General features: G+C 43.6%; 1 protein-coding gene and 1 long non-coding RNA gene across 6 annotated transcripts in view; one reads left to right on the top strand and one right to left on the bottom strand.

Annotated features, from left to right (window-relative positions):
• Positions 1–18,784, top strand: part of MPP7 (MAGUK p55 scaffold protein 7) — a 1,979,219-nt gene that overhangs the window by 73,516 nt on the left and 1,886,919 nt on the right. For 3 of the 5 annotated variants that reach the window (XM_069648102.1, XM_069648107.1, XM_069648105.1), the window contains exon 2: positions 1,108–1,224. The exons of the other annotated variants lie outside the window; for them this stretch is intronic. The gene's annotated coding sequence lies outside the window, so the exon portion shown is untranslated. The remainder of the gene's footprint in view (positions 1–1,107; positions 1,225–18,784) is intronic. 5 annotated transcript variants of the gene reach the window in all.
• LOC138569791 (uncharacterized) lies at positions 2,469–8,019 on the bottom strand. Its single transcript, XR_011303331.1, has 2 exons — positions 7,485–8,019; positions 2,469–3,114 (listed from the first exon to the last, which is right to left on the bottom strand). It is a non-coding gene; the product is annotated as an uncharacterized lncRNA (long non-coding RNA).

The following is an 18,784-nucleotide window of genomic DNA, read 5'->3' on the forward strand; positions in this document are numbered from 1 at the left end:
ACTTGATGTGTTGCGTTGGTAGACTAGACTGCATTTCTGCAGCCAGTTTGGTTATGTTTTATGCTAATGGGTTGTCATTTTTTACTGGGCATCAAGGTTAAAGCCAACATAAGCGTTGTAGTTCGGCACCTTGCTGCCACACTCTAGTTACGTTTTTTTTTAACTGTGCCATGGCATTTTTTACTGGTGAAGCCAATGGCAGTATATTCTTGTATGGTAACTCTGTGCCGCCTGCATGGACATGTATGTGCACAAGCAGCATAAAAACCTTTTTCTTATACTGGCGTATATTGTAGGCAAGGTCAGGTAAATGTGTTCGAAAATGCTCTGTATGCTGTTGGTGAGTTGCATCTAATGGATTTATTCATAGATCCTACAAAACCAAAACTCTGGCTTTTGACCGAATTCTTTACAAAGTATGCTGTAATAAAACTATTTTAACCCATTATTTTTAAAATTGCCCTTCTTTGGCCCGAGCCACGGCGATGTTTTTTATTCTCTCCTTTTCGCACTGCCCTGGGCTCGGTCGCGTCTGCATTTTCATGGGGAAAATGTATGCCCTCCCCACCCCCCAGGCACCCCGAACTAAACATTCACGCGCTGCCACTGCTTCTCCCCAGCCCGTGCCCTGGGACTTTTGCGATTCTGAGTGAGTAACGATGATTCAATTTGTGATGCTGGCAATACAAATACTCTCGGCTTCCTCTGAGTGCCTAATTGCCCCACTGCCCAGTTCCCCTTTATCCAACCTGACCGAGGAGCGCTCGCGCGTTAGTTTCGGTGCCCCCTGAAACACTTGTTAATCACCGAGCCCCACTAGCCCTCCTGGCTGGAAAGTCCAGACACGCAGCACCTGCAGCGTTCTTTGTTTCTTTGGTGAACATTCTTAATGTAGTGGGGTGCATGGTATTCGGATAATCGGGGGAGGCTGGTTTCTGACTTCCCAAAGCTCTGTTTCAAAGCAGTAGATTAGCTTTTCCTCGGTAGTCGGCGTCTGTGGGCATTGTCAATATTACTCTCCACGTTGGCTTTAGTAAGTGGGCTGCTATGTAAGCTGTGGTGTTTTCTTTACTAATGCTGCTCTCGATTTTCCAACCTTTTCATTAGGGGGCCACGTGTCTGAGCAGTAGCTGTCCCAAGCACTCCCCACGAGGAATTTAATTTGCATCGATAGCCGCTGCAGGAAGGATGCGTTGGCCGGGGGCCTCCCTGTGAGTTCCGAAGGTAAACTGCAAATATAACCTGTAAACACATCTTACATGGCCACGTGAGTCTGATGTGCTACCACCCCTACCAAAAAAATCTGGATTGAAAGTGGATTGCTACTGGATTTTCCCAAACATTTAAATCCTCTTTAAATCCTCTTTAACTCCAGAAACTCCCATTGTACTCAGTGGATTGCTTTTGGATTCCTTTAGGCTTCATGCACCCTGAAATATGTTAATTAGCAATCCTCAGTGGAAAACAATCCAAGCAATCCAATCCCCAAACAATCCACTAAAAATCCAAAAACAATCCAATCCCCAAACAATCCACTAAAAATCCAAAAACAATCCAATCCCCAAACAATCCACTAAAAATCCAAAAACAATCCAATCCCCAAACAATCCACTAAAAATCCAATCCCCAAACAATCCACTAAAAATCCAAAAACAATCCAATCCCCAAACAATCCACTAAAAATCCAAAAACAATCCAATCCCCAAACAATCCACTACAAATCCAAAAACAATCCAATCCCCAAACAATCCACTAAAAATCCAAAAACAATCCAATCCCCAAACAATCCACTAAAAATCCAATCCCCAAACAATCCACTATAAATCCAAAAGCAATCCAATCCCCAAATAATCCACCCCCAAACTATAAAAATCCAAAAGCAATCCAATGCTCAATCCAGCAAAAATCCCAAAACAATGCAATCCCCAAACAATCCTATAAAAATCCAAAACCAGTGCCATCCCTAAATAAATCCAAAAGCAACAGATTACATCTGGCTTCCTTTTGGCTTAATGCACCCGAAATATGTTATTTATAAATCCTTCCTCGTAGAAATCCAAAAGCAATGCAATCCCCAAATAAACCTTTTGAAATTCAAAAGCAATTAATGTAGTCACCAAATAATACTTTACAAATAAAAAAAACAAAGCAATCCTCAAAATATCCTTTAACAATATAGGCATTGTTTCGGTTTATGAGCTGGACTTTTTTTTTTAGGAGTTTAACAAAAATAATGTTTACTATAATCCTGAAAAGAAATGCTTAAAAACACATTTGGCTCACCTTGTTGAATTGGGCTTTAAAAGCGTCACTGTGACTTAATTACTACCTATTTCACAGTGTTGCATTTTGAATTGCTTTTATAACAATAGTGATGACTTATTAGGTCACAGTCATTTAGGTAAAATGGCCATGAAAGTCAAGACCATTTAATGGCATATTAACTATATTTAAAAAGAAGCAACACATTTTTTTTCTTCCCACTATATTTATTAAAAAGAAGCAGAGGTTCAATCGGACACTGTGTACATAGCACAAAAACACGACTGTAGCAATCCCAAAAACGGGTGCTTACAATTTTAAAATAAAGGGTGAGAGGGGACCCAGAACCAGTCAGGTGGGATCCAGCCCAGGGAGCAAAGGTGAGAGGGGACACAGAACCAGTCCAGGGGGGTCACACGAGTATACAGGCCCAGCCCAGGGAGCAAGCAAGTCGGTGGGGTCCAGCCCAGGGAGCAAGGGTGAGGGGAACCAGAACCAGTCCAGAAAGTCACGAGTATCCAGGCCCAGTCCAGGGAGCAAGCGAGTCCGGTGGGGCCCAGCCACGGGAGAAAGTGAGTCAGGTGGGGTCCAGCCCAGGGAGCAAGGTTGAGAGGGGACACAGAACCAGTCCAGGGAGTCACACAATTATCCAGGCCCAGCCCAGAAAGCAAGTGAGTCAGGTGGGGTCCAGCCCAGGGAGCAAGGGAATGCCCAACTACACTGGTGTAGAAAAGACCAGGTCTGGCTCCTTCTTCATCCGGTAGTTCCCAATTTTATCTTGAAGGACTTTTCTGTACTCGGATGCAGAGAGTATTGGAAAGCCCATTTCCCTGGCTTTAACATGGATAAATTCTGAAATGCAAAAAAAGATTTGTGTAAAATGTTTGATAAGAGCAAGCAAAGTACAACTAGTCGCCGCTATAAACTTTATGAAACATAGCAACTAGGATGCAGGCTATGTGAGCAAAGCGGTTCATGATACGATCGTATATTTATATATCGTCTATACACAATGTGTTTCAAAGCGCTTCAAGGCAAGGGAGGGAACAAGGGAAAATACAATGACATTCTTACATGCCATGAACAGTAAGGATGTGAAATTAACTATTGTACTCGGCCTGACGACAATTCAGATTGTGCTAAGACATAGATATGATATGGCATTTATAACGCGCCTATACATAAGTGTTTCAAGGCATGACGAGGCAAGGGAGGGGAAACTGAGGGAAGACAGACTACTAGGCCAGGTGACATTGAGATTGCGCAGGGGCAGGGGGAAGGGGAAAAGTGCATGGAGGGGGAGGGAGAGGGAAGTGTGGAGCAGAGGAGAAACGGATAAATAGAAAATAAATAAATAATAAAGGCAACAAACAGTGGTAGTGCAGCCAACAAGTGGCAAGTGCTGGGATAAGACAGCAGACAGGGTGTGTCTGATAAATGCATAAAGATAAAGGGCGGGGGGGCTGTATGGGTACAGATACAGACCCCAGTGCAAGGGGTGGCCCAGAGGCAGTGCGAGTGGGTGGCAGGGTGAGCAGGTACCAGGACTGGTCTAGATACCTCATCAGGTGTGACAGGGGAGAGGAAGGAGAGAAGAGGGGGGGCCCAAGAGATCAATTGTGAAGCAATGTGCGCACCAGCAAAATCAATCTCTAGTGTTCCATGTGAGAAAACAGTCAGGAAATGGATATCTTCACACATGACACATACGCGCCAAACTCACTTCCCACCCAAGTTACCTTGGAATTTAGGAGGGATTGCAATGTGTATAATTTACAACGGCAACTGCCATTTCAATTGTATTCATTGCAATCCAGCACTTTGCATTTGAATAGTAATGGTTTGGAAAGATCCTTTGGTATATTTGGTCCCTGCGTTTATGTTAATCTCTTCTATTGTGGCATATTTGAGTTAAGGATGCTGTGTTTAAAATATTGCTTTACTCTAACACCTGATTAATATTATCATCAGATGTATATGTACATAATTTATTAACATTGGACTGATACAAGTCTGGGTTTGCCCTGAGCCCGAACCTGCGTTTGCAGATTATGCACAACTGTTTGAGAAAGTGCCCAACTCAATGAGCTATCTTATTAAATTGTCAATTGCCCCATCTAATTCATCAAGATGATGCATCCCTTGCATAAACTCTCTACCAAGAATGTTGTCCAGTGTTTTTTTCTGACTGTTGTGTTGTAGATTTATTTAAGAAACTCTTGGACAAACTTGGCATAGACAGTGAAAATGTGCAGAAATGCTCTCTTTTTTTTTTTTTTTTTTTTTTTTTTTTTTAGGAACCATTGCGACAATGCGCATACTGCATTAAAACTAGGAATTGCATTTTGTCGTGTTTCCATGCTGATAGTTTTCTTTAAAAGATGATGCTAATATAATATTTAATTATATTGACTAGAGATGGTTTGGATGTTATGCTTGTAACACAACACAACATCTGCCACTGCTGTGTCCAACAGTGTGATTCCACTGCAGTAGAAGAGTTGCCTATAGCCAGCATAAATAATGGTATCTCTATTTTTTTGTAGAGTAATAAATACCGCCCAAAAACAAGCACTGGCAATGCCAATAGTTTGGGGTTTTGTGTAGGCTTGGAAAGGCAGTTGCCAGGCAGGCACTGCTTTAGTGGCATTAACTGGCTATCAGTGGTAGCAACTGCAAAATGGAGCGAGCATCTGTGCATATAACAGTAGTGCCTGGCAAATGCCTAATACTTATACACGAGCCAAAACTGTTGGCTTTGCCAATGCTTGTTTTCAACAGAACCACATATAGTGCTTATAAATTGAGTGGGTGGGGGCAGACCTGGTTAAGACATTTTTATTACACCAGTGGCCCGTTTATAGCTTCAATTAAGGGGATCCAAGGAGTGTGTGTTTGGGCAGAGGTGGGTGGAAATGTTCCTTGTGGCTTTAATTTTCACATCCTGAATGGTAAACTATAAGTCCCAGAATGCAAAATAATGTCAACCTGAAAAATCTCTTTAACCCCACTGTATTTTCAGCGATTTAAGACATGCAAGAAGTTGTGTAATAAACAAACGTAGATGTGCAGCTTCTTTGTCACAAACTTCCATTTGAGTTCTAATTGTCCTATTATGCACATGAAAGGCACTGCCACTGAAAAAGATACGTGTTTGCAACCTAAGCACCTCAATGACCTGCAGAGCGTGTGCGTGTGTGCCTAGGGAAACTGGCAGTGGGCACTATATAACTTGGTGACAGTTAGGTTCTATGGGACCTTCCATCACCTTTCCCCTTCTGGTATACAAAATATACAAAATAAATGTGTTTCCTTGCAAAGAGGTGCACCAAGCTTTTAACCTAAGAGGATTGGTTTTCCTTGTTTGGAGGTCTTGCCTTACAGGTTTAAGGATGTGTGGGTTAGGGAGGGGGTTAATTACAAAACGAGAAAGAGAGTCTTAGGGCCTACCAAACCTTCAATAAAAAGCTTTAAACTGCCTGAGAGAGTTGGGGTGATTTCTGTGCCATTTGTGACGATCCCTAACCGGGCCAAACTTTCTAACCTCTTCTAACCCTGACCCACCCCTCCTTGTACTTCTCTACCCTATCCATCCTTCGTCACGCATTGCTGTCCCATCCCTTCCCATTCCCACTGTTGCTCGAGTATGCTTTACTATTCTCTATGCACCTACTCCACCCCTCTACACCATACCCCTCTCTAAACCATCCAATGTCACCTCATCCCACTTAACCACACAATCTGCCTCTCTCACCTTCTGTTCCACACTACCATGCCCACGTACCCCACCTCACCCATATCTACCAATACCAATCGAAGCTCAGGGGTCACATAGATAGGCTTTTGGTTATCAGCCCACACAAGAAGTCTGATTGTGCATGCTGCAACGCTATGCGGCAGTAACCAATCAAGGTGGCTATTTCCGCAGCAGTGGGGCAGCATGTTTGGTAGAAGCATGCATGCACCACTGAAGAAAATGCACCACGTATTGTCCCTCGAGAACAGGCATTAGACTGGGGGCCGAGGACCTGGAAACCTCTCCTGCTGTCCAGGCACTATACAAAAGTTCAACAAGTGAATAGACTGAAACTTCGAGGGGTGCAGCGGGGCGTGGGTAAAGAGGCAGATCGTGTCTTCCTACGCAGTCATGCTGCAATTGTTAGCATTTCGGTGGTGTTCACTTCACAAGCTGCTAACACACCGGGCGATCGTAGGATTTCTTTGGCTGCTGTTGGCTATACCTTTCCCCCCACACACATAGTTCATTCTTTTATGTGAACGTGCTCTGTTCTGAAATGGTGTCCTCTCCCGTGAACCTGCTCGGTTTTTAAACAGTCTATTCTCTCTTGCCTGTACAGGGTCTGAACTCTGAAGCAAGTGTTCTGTGTTGTTTTTATCCCCTCTATTATTCTGTTGATTTTAGAGGCGGTTTATATCCTCTGCTTCATGTCTACCTGATTATGCAGCCTCTGTCCTGTTCTGCTATAAACACTCCCGTTATGAATGAGGAAATATAAGGGTTTTCTGGAAAGTTTGCCCTAAAGTCACATACTAAAATTATCATTTACTCCAGTCTTGACGCCGAGTCCAGAAAATGCTAATATTGACTATAGGCTGGATGTGTGGCTCTTTTCTTGTTCGTTAGGCATGCAGAGCTGCTCACAAAACACAAATGCGTAAAATGGCGCACGAGTTATGACGGCTGCTTATTTTAAAAGATTGGAGCTGTGTTTGGAATCACTAGTATTTGTGTGTGCGCAGATATGGCACGAATGTGAATAAAACTGCATACTTAAAAACAAGCAATGCGGCAGGCGGAAAAGCCACCATCCATCGGCGTGGGAAGCAGTAAACCTTGTGGCTGTGGGTGTCTGTGTGCTTGCGAGGGCTGATGACTGAAAAGCTATTGCGGGCAATGCGTTTTGCATTTGCTGAATTTTCAGGCATGCGAAAAAGTAAATATCCACATGTACACAATTAGCAGTTGCTACAAACCAGGGCATTTTGAGGCGCCATTGATTTGAGATGAAAATCATATTCTCTGAGGCAAAAAAATGAAACAAATTGGACCATTGAAAGAAAGCTGGAAAAATAAAAAACAAAGCTGCATTTATCACGAGTAATTGTAAAGAGACCTCTAGTCACACGCATCGATGTAAACTGAAACATGTGTGTCTGTGTTACCTAACGACGCGAACATAAATAAGCGCGTGGTCACTTACCTTTTGTGTGGTATTTATCCTGTTTTTCGAGCCCACCAGCACGGCCGCCGTATCTTCTTCCGCCGCCATTGCTACCCACGTTGCCAGGCCCAACAAAAAAAAAGCTCAATGCCCCTCCAAAACAAGCCGAAAACAGGCCAACTCCCATTGCAATGAGCAGAAAGTAACAGCGCTCACTCAAAACGAAGTGGTTAGGTCTCCAAAGTAAGAAATGCAACAGAATAGCATAGCTATACATACACAGTGCTAAAATAAAAATATTTTACAATAAGCTGCTGCTCACACAAGCAAATTTAACTCCACTCTCCTCAGAAACACTTTTTTTTAAAACACCCTCTGTTATAAGCAGCACAGTTAAATGATATTCTCTATTTATTTATTTATTTAAATTATTTACTGTTCTTATATAGCGCCCAAAACCCTGAGGTGTCAAGGAGCTTTTACTTGCTGATTACAGAGCAAAAGTACATACAATGCTTAAGGTTACAGTATAAGTACATAAAGATTGGAAAATACATGGTGCCAGCCACATGTTGCATGGCAACCGGGAGGGGGGGGGGGCATATAGACACACAGGCGACCAGGGAGAGGTGGGGAGCAAACGGACACACAGGCGACCAGGGAGGGGGGTGGGGAGCATACAGACACACAGGCGACCAAGGGGGGGGAGCATATGGACACACAGGCGACCAAGGTGGGGGTGGGGAGCATACAAACATACAAGCAACCAATGGGGAGTGTTCTGAGGAGCATATGGACACACAGGCGACCAAGGGGGGTGGGGTGGGGAGCATATGGACACACAGGTGACCAGGGAGGGGGGTGGGGAGCATACAGACACACAGGCGACCAAGGGGGGGAGCATACGGACACACAGGCGACCAAGGTGGGGTGAGGAGCATACAAACATACAAGCAACCAATGGGGAGTGTTGTGAGGAGCATACGGACACACAGGCGACCAAGGGGGGTGGGGTGGGGAGCATCTGGACACACAGGCAACCAAGGGGGGATGGGGAGCGTACGGACACACAGGCGACCAAGGGGGGTTGAGGAGCATACGGATACATAGGCGACCAAGGGGGGAGGGGGGTTTGGGGAGCATACAGGCACACAGGCGACCAAGTGGTTGGGGAACATACAGACAGGCGACCAAGGGGGGGGGAGCAGACGGACACACAGGCGACCAAGGGGGTGTGGGGAGCATATGGAAATACAGGCGACCAAGGGGGTTGGGGAGCATACGGACACACAGACGACCGTCATGGACAGGGGTAGACAGGGCCTTAGGAGTTGGCCTTGTTAGGAGGGCCGGCCAAGCCTGCCGGCCTTCCCATTGGGCCAGATGTAGACAGCCCCAGCCAATCCCATATACCCAGCAGCACCGTGCCCAGCATCCTGGTGCAGGCAGTGGAAACGACCATCTTAGAATGGCAAAAATCCATGGACATACGGCAGGTAAAATGCAATGCGGCAACAAACAGAGCGTTATCAAAGCTCAACAGTGTTTAAACATTCTCGCTGATAAGATGTCTATGCAGGCACAATTATTGCAATATTCAACAAAGTCAATGTGCCGATGCGCGCCTCGTGTGGGAGCCCAGTGGTGAGGGGCTTACCTTTGCACGTGCATGCAGGCATAATAGTAGAGAGCAGGGGAAGAAGAAAGTTGCAGTCGCTCTGGCAGCCGCATGTGAATGAAGAAAAAAAGATGACTAAAAGTAGGTGACCTTATTATTACAAAATACATTTTGTTGTGTGTCTTGAAAGCACATTTGCAAACCATATGGAGATTAGGCTCAAATTACTTTTCCTTCTGGTAAATGTAGTTTTTCAGTGAAAATGGGGAGGAGGATGGGGTGGGGCAACTAAAATTGCACTTTCTTTTTAGTGTTACACATATTTCTATAAGGATATGTTTGTCAGCATGGTTTATCATGTGATTTGCACCTGTACCTCTTTTACTGCAATGGGCCTGTCAACTCCTGGAACTTGCTCTGGGTGGACGAGGTCTGGTATCTGTATGAGCAGTCTTCACAGCCTCCACCACACTTGGGTCAGGGTACAACACATGCCAAATACCTCCTGCAGAGGACAACCCGCCATTAATTTTCTGTGAATTGTTTAATTAATTTTTCCTTGTCTCCACTGGGGTCTTGATATCTCCCTTTCCAGTGCAGGGAACCACACAAGGGGACTTTCTGGGTTCATGTGTGGGTTTTTCAGTCCCGATGGTGGCCAATTTGCTATCAGATAAGTGCAATGCTGCATATGCCCGTTGTAATACAATGGGAGGAAAGTGTTCTTAAATGAAGGCTTTATTCCGGCAGGGTGGAGTTTGATTTTGTTCCACCACTAACAAAGAATAGCCACACCCACCCTTGTGTGGCAGTCTTATCCTTTTTTTGTGTTCCCCCATGCAAAAACATAAATCTCTCCCAGTGAATGCTATGCATACATGTCAATATGCCCCATTACGTTTTTAAAGTGCAAGTTTATTCCTGTTTTATTCCTTGCATCCTGGAGCTTGTATTCCCCCATTATAAATCCAGACTCTACGTCCCAGAAAGCAGAATGAAAATATCAGCACTGGACTAAGGTCTCTTGAACGGATGTTTGCATGTATATGGGTGCATAATGGAGATTGCAAAATTGTACACTTTTTTAGACTCTCCGATTTAATAAAAGCGCTGCCCACCACAGCCTCTCTGAAGCTTTGTTAAACTTAATGGAAACCAATTTACTATCAAAAATAATATGTAAACAAACATGTGTGTCTATAGCATGATTCAGAGATTTTTTTAAAATAATGATTTAATGAATGCTCCTGCCGTAGATCAAAGTTGTCACATACAACACACACAGCAAAAGTGTTTACCAATAATAATACAACACAGCATCACAAATAAGAAAAGTGGATCAGAGACCGGACTCAGTCGGGTCAGTATCGGCCATGTGCTAAAAACAAGCATTGGCAAAGCCACTGAAGCCACGTGTAAAACAAGCATTGGCAAAGCCACTAAAGTCACTGAAGACAATGGATAGAGTGCTATTCCTATGGCGGCAAATCCGTATACCCTGAAGATAAAGCTTAGCGACTGGGCATTATTTGATAAAGAAATAGTTAAGTGCAATGGAACTTTTAGTGCACAAATAAAAGTTCCAAAAGAAATAAACTGTGTGACATTTTTAACCACATTAAAATCCTAAATAACGGCAAACAATGTTTAAACTAGGTAAACATTCCAACATTTAAATGCAGTAAACATGTGTGCCTAGAGTTACTGGATTGTTTTTACTGAGAAACAAGTTGGAAAAAATCAAAAATAAATCTTCCAATGTAAGACCAAACAATCCTTGCTGGTAAAACAATACAAAATAAATGCGGTAAAAATGTGTAGTGTTGCTGGATTGTTTTTTATTGAGAAACAAATTGAAAATAATCCCAAAATAATCCTCACTTTAAAATCAAACAATCCTTGCTTGTCAAAAAATCCAAAATAAATCCAGTAAAAATGTGTGCCTGCCAATTAGTGTTAGTGGATTGTTTTAACTGAGAAACAAGTCAGTAAAAATCCAAAATAAATCCTGTAAAAATGCGTGCCTGCCAATTAGTGTTAGTGGATTGTTTTAACTGAGAAACAAGTCAGTAAAAATCCAAAATAAATCCTGTAAAAATGCGTGCCTGCCAGTTAGTGTTAGTGGATTGTTTCTACTGAGAAACAAGTCAGTAAAAATCCAAAATAAATCCTCCAACCCAAGACAAATAAATCCTTGCTTGGAAAAATCCCCAAAAAATCCAAAATAAATCCCAAAAAAATCTGCAGCTTGAAAACAAGCCAGAAGCAATCCAAAAACAATCCAAAAAGTGGATTTCTTTTTTACTAGGGACGGCTCCTGCTTTTACCTGCCGCAAGTTTCCTTACAATGCTTTGCCACTGATTAGCAATTACTTTAGATGCATCGTTCTTTCATTCTCGAACGTTGTATTTTAGATTTCTTATAAACTCTTACAAGAGCGGCAGCAGCGTGCGTTGATTTCTCCTTTTTTTTAAAGCGGAATCTGGAGCCCGCTCTGTTTTACCTGGGTAGAACCCCACCCGATGGCATGCTTCACCCTTTTTCAAGCTTTGATCCGAGGTAGACACTCGGCTCCGCCCCCCGCTTAGCCGTAACCCCCCGCACTCCCCCCCCTTCTTGTTTGCCATCACACATCGCACTGAATGAGACCGGGCGCTGCAATGGCGTGTCAGATGTGCCCTGTCGGTACTCCATGGGTGAGGAAAACATGACATTGCCTGCGTCCATCTGGACGACGCAGAGACCAGAGTCGGTCGGGCCTGCCGCTGTGCTAATGGCGTGGCAACCTACCTCAATGTCGGGTGATGATGATAAACATTCATGCAGTTGCATAGACTGTATCTAGCTCTTGTCTATTGCATTTGCAACCGGAAGTTTCACACACGTGTTCCTATCTACACCCACTCATTGGTCGAAACCTCAAAAGTGTAAGGCCATGCTGATTAATGCTGAATCATAGGTCAAACAAAAAAGGCCGTTCATCGCACTTGCCCCACATAGCTGGATCTTTCATTTATTGCCGAATCCTGGGTAACGAAGCATTCAAGTCCTGCCATGGATGAAATGCTCCCCTCCAACTATACAATCCTGGCCAGCAGTGATGGCTGGTGCATAGTGGGCATTGGGGCGCTCCCCCCTCAGTATAGCCTGCCATGTGCCATGACTAGAGCGCTCTGCATGACCGAAAACATAACCTCGACTGCCTGCAGACACTGCTTGGCCCTGTAATTATGACGCTTTGTACACTCTGCATGATTGTGTTCCGCCCTGTGATTGCTGGTTTCTGAACACTGCCTTTCCACTACTCTTTCCAAAGATCGGTGTGCGTTTCCACATCGTAATATGTATAAATATGTATGTTGTGAACTTTCAAGGACTAACATTAACACGTTGTAGATCCTTGCACATATGAACCGACCCACATGTTCAAGCGATGACATACATAATTATGCCTTTGTACAAATATACCTTTTATATGCGGGTCTTTCAGCAGTTCCCACTTTTCATAAATAGGTTGATGGCGGGAACACTTGGCTGCAGGCTCCAGCTACGCATTCAAAGACGCATAGGCAAGCAATTTCTTATAGTTGTGCTCCAATTTAAAATCATGATCTTTCCCACCTCTCAACGGGTGTAATTCTCCAACACAAAACCACCTTGTCTCGGGAGGATAGCTCGGGGGCAACGTATTCGCTTTGGAAGCAAGACGATACCGAGTAAGCGCGTTACAAATGACCTATCATATCACCTTGGTTACCTTATGTGCTATGGGTCTAGAGGTCCTCGCCTTCCCCTTATATGTATTGTGCATTAGGAAGGTTGAGTGCTGGTCTATTTACAGTTGCCCTCATGCCCAACAACCGCAGACAACCTAATACCATACATTTTGACGGCCTCAGAATTATGGCTTTCTTTTAAATGCATTACTTGTTATCAAGGGTATAATTGTAAGTTGTAGGCTACAGTCCAGTATAAAACTCCCTCTCCCCCAATTCTCCATATATAGGTGGAGCACACCTTTTCTTACTGGCCAAGAGTCAATTATCGTTTCTGTGTGAAATGTGGTTTTTGAAGGCTGCACATAAAAAAGAAATGTATTTCGGTTGATATTTGTGCATCCCTCAAAAAGCGAGAAAACACATGCCCGCAGGTCTTCTAACAATTTGGGGGATTCAACCACCCCCCACCCCACCCCCTCTCTGAGCCACCTTTTCCCCTTTGGTCCGCTGCACCTTCCCACCAGATACACAAACACGCGAACTGTTCCTTTCCCCTACCCATTCCCCTTTACAAAGATTACTTTTCATGCACGCACACACATGCACACTCACCTGGCACTCCTGCGGCGACTCTGGGACTTGCTGTGTTTGTCAGCCCCTGCGCGCACTCATGTGTGTTGCACGGCTGACAGACCGATTTAGAAAGACCGGTCGGAAGGGTCTTTCTAAAGCGGCCATTTATTTGTTTTTTATCGGGTTTTTTTCTTCATTTAATACCCAATTTTCACTAGCCCATGGCTAGTGGTGAGTGCACGTTTTTGAGGCATGGGTTTTCTGAATGATCTTGCCTCATCCGCTGTAGGCCCACCGACATGTCTCCTTTCTGAGCATTACTAACGATCGATCCTACTGCTGATAATCCCGACCTGAAAACCTTAAACCCACACCTTCAACACAGCAACGATTGTAACCAGTGATCGAAGTGTACGAAAAGATGTAGTGGAACTATGTCCCTTCCCGGCCTGCACCCACTCCCCACAAACCCCATCACCACACCATCTCCCACACACAATGCAAACCACCAAACACATGCACAAGCTGTTTAGGGGAACGCTCACAGTAGTGCACTGAAAGTGCAAGTTTCAACTTCTTCCTACAACCATTCCGGAGCGTTAAAATAAAAGTATAGGAACAGTAAAACGTAATTAAAAAAAAAAAGTAGAGAAGCAGCGCTCCCGCTCACTTCGACCACTGATTGTAACCATGAGTCAAAGGCCTAATAAACCTTAGAAAGTTGACTGACAAACGTTCGTAGTGACGGCATCCCCGATATAGAGGAAGTCTTCTTTTTCCAAGATTGCACAATGAAATGCTTATTTTTTAATTTCTTAGACTGGATCTCAAGCCCTATTTTGCCCACTCCTTGCCCTCCGTCATCTTCGCGCTAGGTCACAGGGAGTGGGAATACAGCTCTGTAGAAATCGACTTTAGGCTAAAACTATCCCTCGTATGCTATTACCACTACTGTGTCCAAGGAACCCCAGGTGTCCTTTTGTAAAAAAAAAAAGAAAAGAAAAAAGCCGTACTCCGGTGTGTAAAATAACATCATGTAAAGCCACATGCTGCGAAGTAAACATAATTAACTTTGCTCTGGGGGGCTTTAACACGCACCCTGTAACCCCAGAGGTCAGAAGAGAGTGCATATAATAACGAGTTTAATTTTACTAACGAATCCCATTAGCTAATGAGAATTGGGACAATGATGTGTTACTTTAAATGCTGCCTTATTTCCAAAGTGTATGCATGAACGCTCCAAAACTTGCAAATATGTCTGAAATAATTGCATGAAAAGTTGTTGCTGAAAACCGGGAATGCCACTTGCTTCCGTCCTAATCTGGAAGCGTCCCCCTTGCAGAAACCTCCTAATCTGCCATGTGCCACCAAACCGTACTGTGATTGTTAATTATTAGCTCCTGGAAAATGCATAAGAGGTACCAACATTCCTGTGAACATAGACCTGCACATTATTTATAGTCATTTCATGCTGAATTGCTCATGTAAAACCTGAAACACGAACTTGCCTTGGGAGTCAGAAATGATCACCTTGTTCCTTGGGCACTGTCCAGAAGAAGCTTCTTTAAGTGAAGTCTGATATTAGCCATTCACTCAGGTGCTATGCAGTACTATATTCCTTTTGTCATTCACCAGTGATGTGCGCAGCGACACCCAGAAATCCTACTGTTGTGAGCTCTACTACTATGCACAACCATGATAGCGTTGGAAAAGCACCTTGAGTCCCACCATGAAGCAAAGTCAGGCCTGACGCTGCAGAAGGAGATACTGGCTGGTACATTAGTAGATGGAATGTGGAAAGGGAGCTGAGAAGGAGTGCATCAACCAATCCTCATCCAGGGGCCAAACAGACTGCGAGAGGAGCAAAAGGGGCTTGGGGGCAGTGAGGGGCAAGTAAGGAGAGTGAGCATGTAGACGGAAAGCGGTGTAGAAAATGCAGGGTGAGGAGGAATGCTGGTGGGACCCAGGAAGAAACACTTTACTCGCAGATAGACGACAAGGGGGTTGAGGGGAGCACCAAGGGAAAGACCAGCCAAACGGGTGGGGGATTTACTTTGAGATTGGGGGTGGAGCGGAAAGGACTGGGGCGCCAAAACCAAAAATCAGGCGTCTCTTGCAGCAGGCACGCAATCTACACCCTACAATGTGTACCCACGCGTGCACACCCTTCCCACAGATAAGATTTGGAAGTGGGAGTATTTTACTCCCTATTTTTTTAAATTTGAGAGTAAAATGATTTTAGGGAGCAAAGTGTACATCCAATTCCCAATGCGAGTATTTTATATGCGAGTAAAAATGTTTAACAGAAAAATATTTTGTAATTTATTTCTTTGCACCTAATTATTCATGCACATTAAAATACATGTGTTTACTTCTTATAATCGGGCAGTTATAATAGTTTCTTCTTCTGGTACTTCGTGCACTACTGGTACACACATATCCATGTAGCTGTGAGGGTAAAAGCAGGGGCGCAAGATTTTACATGTTTGTTTACAATTTTTTGTTGGGAGTATTTTTACTATCTGTTTTTGTTTTTTGTTTTTAGGCGTATGTGCCCATTTATGTGGAGTAAAAGTGGCCGATACTCCATATCTGTAGGGATGCACACACAACGTGATATACACACACTTTTACATTTAAACAAATAGCCTTACCTTTTGGAATCCGTTGCTGCAGCTCCTTCTCTGCAGGCATGACTCTGACTCACATGCTCCAGCACACACAAAAAGGAACTGGCTCTGTTTCCAGTCATGCGCAGCAGAGCACAGGAGCCAGAGCCATCCATTTCCTGGGGCGGTATTTTCTTTTTGAAGTCGCAGTGATTTCAGAAAAAAATGATTTCTCTTTGTAATCTGAGCCCTCCCACCCCCAGGGGTTGCTCGGGGGTGGGGGAAATACCAGGGGTTGCAGCTGCGACCCCTAGCAATCCCCAAATGACATCACTGCCTCTTTGCCTGGCTGGCTTTTTACTTGCTGGCTTCCTATGCCCCTTGGTTCCAGCCCCATCACACTTTATCCCTTGGCCTCCATATTCATGTCTCATGTGAGTTGGGCTGCGGTCGTTGTGTATAGTTTTTTATGCTATATCATATGATACTACATCATATAGGATGTTCGTATAATCTCTGAAACGGGCAGTGTCTTGCATGTAGACCTACAGGGTCCATGTCCCAGCAGGCATTAGCTGGGGAAGAATAGTACCTAGAAAACTATGAGGGAGTCCAATTTCCCACGCTGCGTCTTTTTTTATGGGGGAGAAGAGAATCTATGGCCTCAGTGGCAAACTTTAAGTAAGAATGTCACCTACTGAGAGAAAATGATGGCCGATTATCAAAGCATAGCAGCACATGATATTTAATCCCCTGTGATGTTTCCAGAAAATGAAGCTATCGCACGAACCAAAAATAATGTTCACATTGTTACCCCTACATTACGCAATTAGCAGTAAGGATGGTCTAGCCATCTGCTGGGCTTGACAAGATTTGATGATATATCGATTTTGAGAACTAGCACCAGCTTAAAAGCCGAACTAGCAGCCTTTGTGCCGTTGAAGCTAAGCTTACTAAACAGCATTTATTGCCCTGTAGAGTGTTTATATCTGTCAACATCTAATTCGTGTTTTTTAAAATGTGTTTATTTTTAAAATTTTAATTTGACACCTTCAACCCCCCCAACAGTCGTGCAACATTTTTATTTAACGGTTTCTTTTTATGAACCTGGGACACACCAATTTATTGTCCTGAAAGTTGAGGGAGGCTGTAGGTAATCAATACTGTTAAACACACAGGGCTGGCCAGAAGGTCTATTTAATAGAAACCTAGAATTTATCAAACCAATTTAAAATATAAACAATTCTACATTTTCATCCTCTGTGAAATCCCAGTGGTTACTACAATGGTGAATTATCATATACTGCTAAATTCACATATCACTGCTTCATCTAAATTGAATGTAGACTTCTTAAAGCACATACATCTCCATATGTACATTTGGTTTACCCTGGGGGCACATTCACCATGCGTTACAAAATGAGTGAGGATTCGGGACAAAGCTTTCATTTTCTAGAAAAGAAAATTAAATCCAAACATCCCTACCGATCAAAATTTCTCTACTTTTTGAAAATCCACACATCCACCTTACCTTTTGTACATGTCTCCAACAACATTCTAGAAAAACTTAAGGTACTTCACATTCCTGCAAGTAAATGGCTATTTAAGGTGTATATTTGCCAGCTTCCCTTCTATGGTGTCTGTATTGCATTACTGTGTAAAAAGTTTATTTGCCCCTTTTCAATGGGCAATTTAAATTGGGGGGGGGGAATTGGTGGCCGTAAAAATCCTCTTTCTATTTCCTTGAGTGGTTCAGAGCTAGTAACTGAACCCTGCTCTGCGATGACTGCAATTGCATTATTTTTGTAGTTCGATATTGTTTGGCACCCATTCTGTAGTTGGCCATTACACAGAAAATTAGTCGGATCTCCTGATGTACACCCCATTTGGGTCTTTTTTTTTTTATCAAATCCGAATTTTCCAGACACTTACAATTCTGAAATATGTACTAATTTCCCAGGATGAACAGTCACTTGGTAACTTAAAAAAATGAGAGGGACTGACATGTAACCTATTCCATTTTAGAATATATCTCCACATAGAATAATAATTCACCTTGGGATTATACTTGATTAGGAATTTCCTTTGGCTGTCTCGCAGAAAAGAGGGCTCCCTCTTAAGGACTGTTTGAATTCTCCCCCTCTGGCAAGATGGGTCTGCTTCCCTCCACTGCCTGGTTCCTCTCCTTCCATTTTGGGCATGTCGGTTCCCTTTTCTACTGCGGAAGACCAAGGTTAATTTCCTCTTCTAATGGTCTGCCAGTAATGCAAAGGGAGTCCAAAGGGAAGATGGGCTATGCCATACTCCTTCCCGCTGTTATCAACTTCTTTACAGCTCCTTCATCCAGTCAGTCTGTCAGTCCATCTATCTGTTCCAAACCCAGAGAGTGAAGGTGACATACTAGACTTTTATAGATTGGAAACCACTCCCTTTAGAGGTGTGTATCATTTCTCTATTCTGTTTCGACTATGTGATTGGACAGTGTTCCAAAAGTGACCGCACACTACACCACCCCCTTCGTACACATTGGGTATATTAATGAAGAGGGCAGTCTAATGTGGGCAACTTATCTGCGTTTTTGCAGTTCTATATTAACGCCATAACTGCCAAGAGTGTTCCCTCCCAGCGCTGAACCCGTTTTTTGGACACTTCGGTATGTCCGCACTCAATTCCGTGAATGTTTTTTTTACAAGTCCCTTTTGTGCACCCTTTTCTTGCCACATGTAGGTGGTCATCACGCCAGCAAGGATTCCTAGTTTGCTCTGTGGGGGTGAGAATATAACCAATAAGTGACCATTGTGTTATTTCAGAAAATGCCA

Source organism: Ambystoma mexicanum, chromosome 2q (genome assembly GCF_040938575.1).
Source record: "Ambystoma mexicanum isolate Mex_15411 chromosome 2q, UKY_AmexF1_1, whole genome shotgun sequence".
Classification (NCBI taxonomy): Eukaryota; Metazoa; Chordata; class Amphibia; order Caudata; family Ambystomatidae; genus Ambystoma; species Ambystoma mexicanum.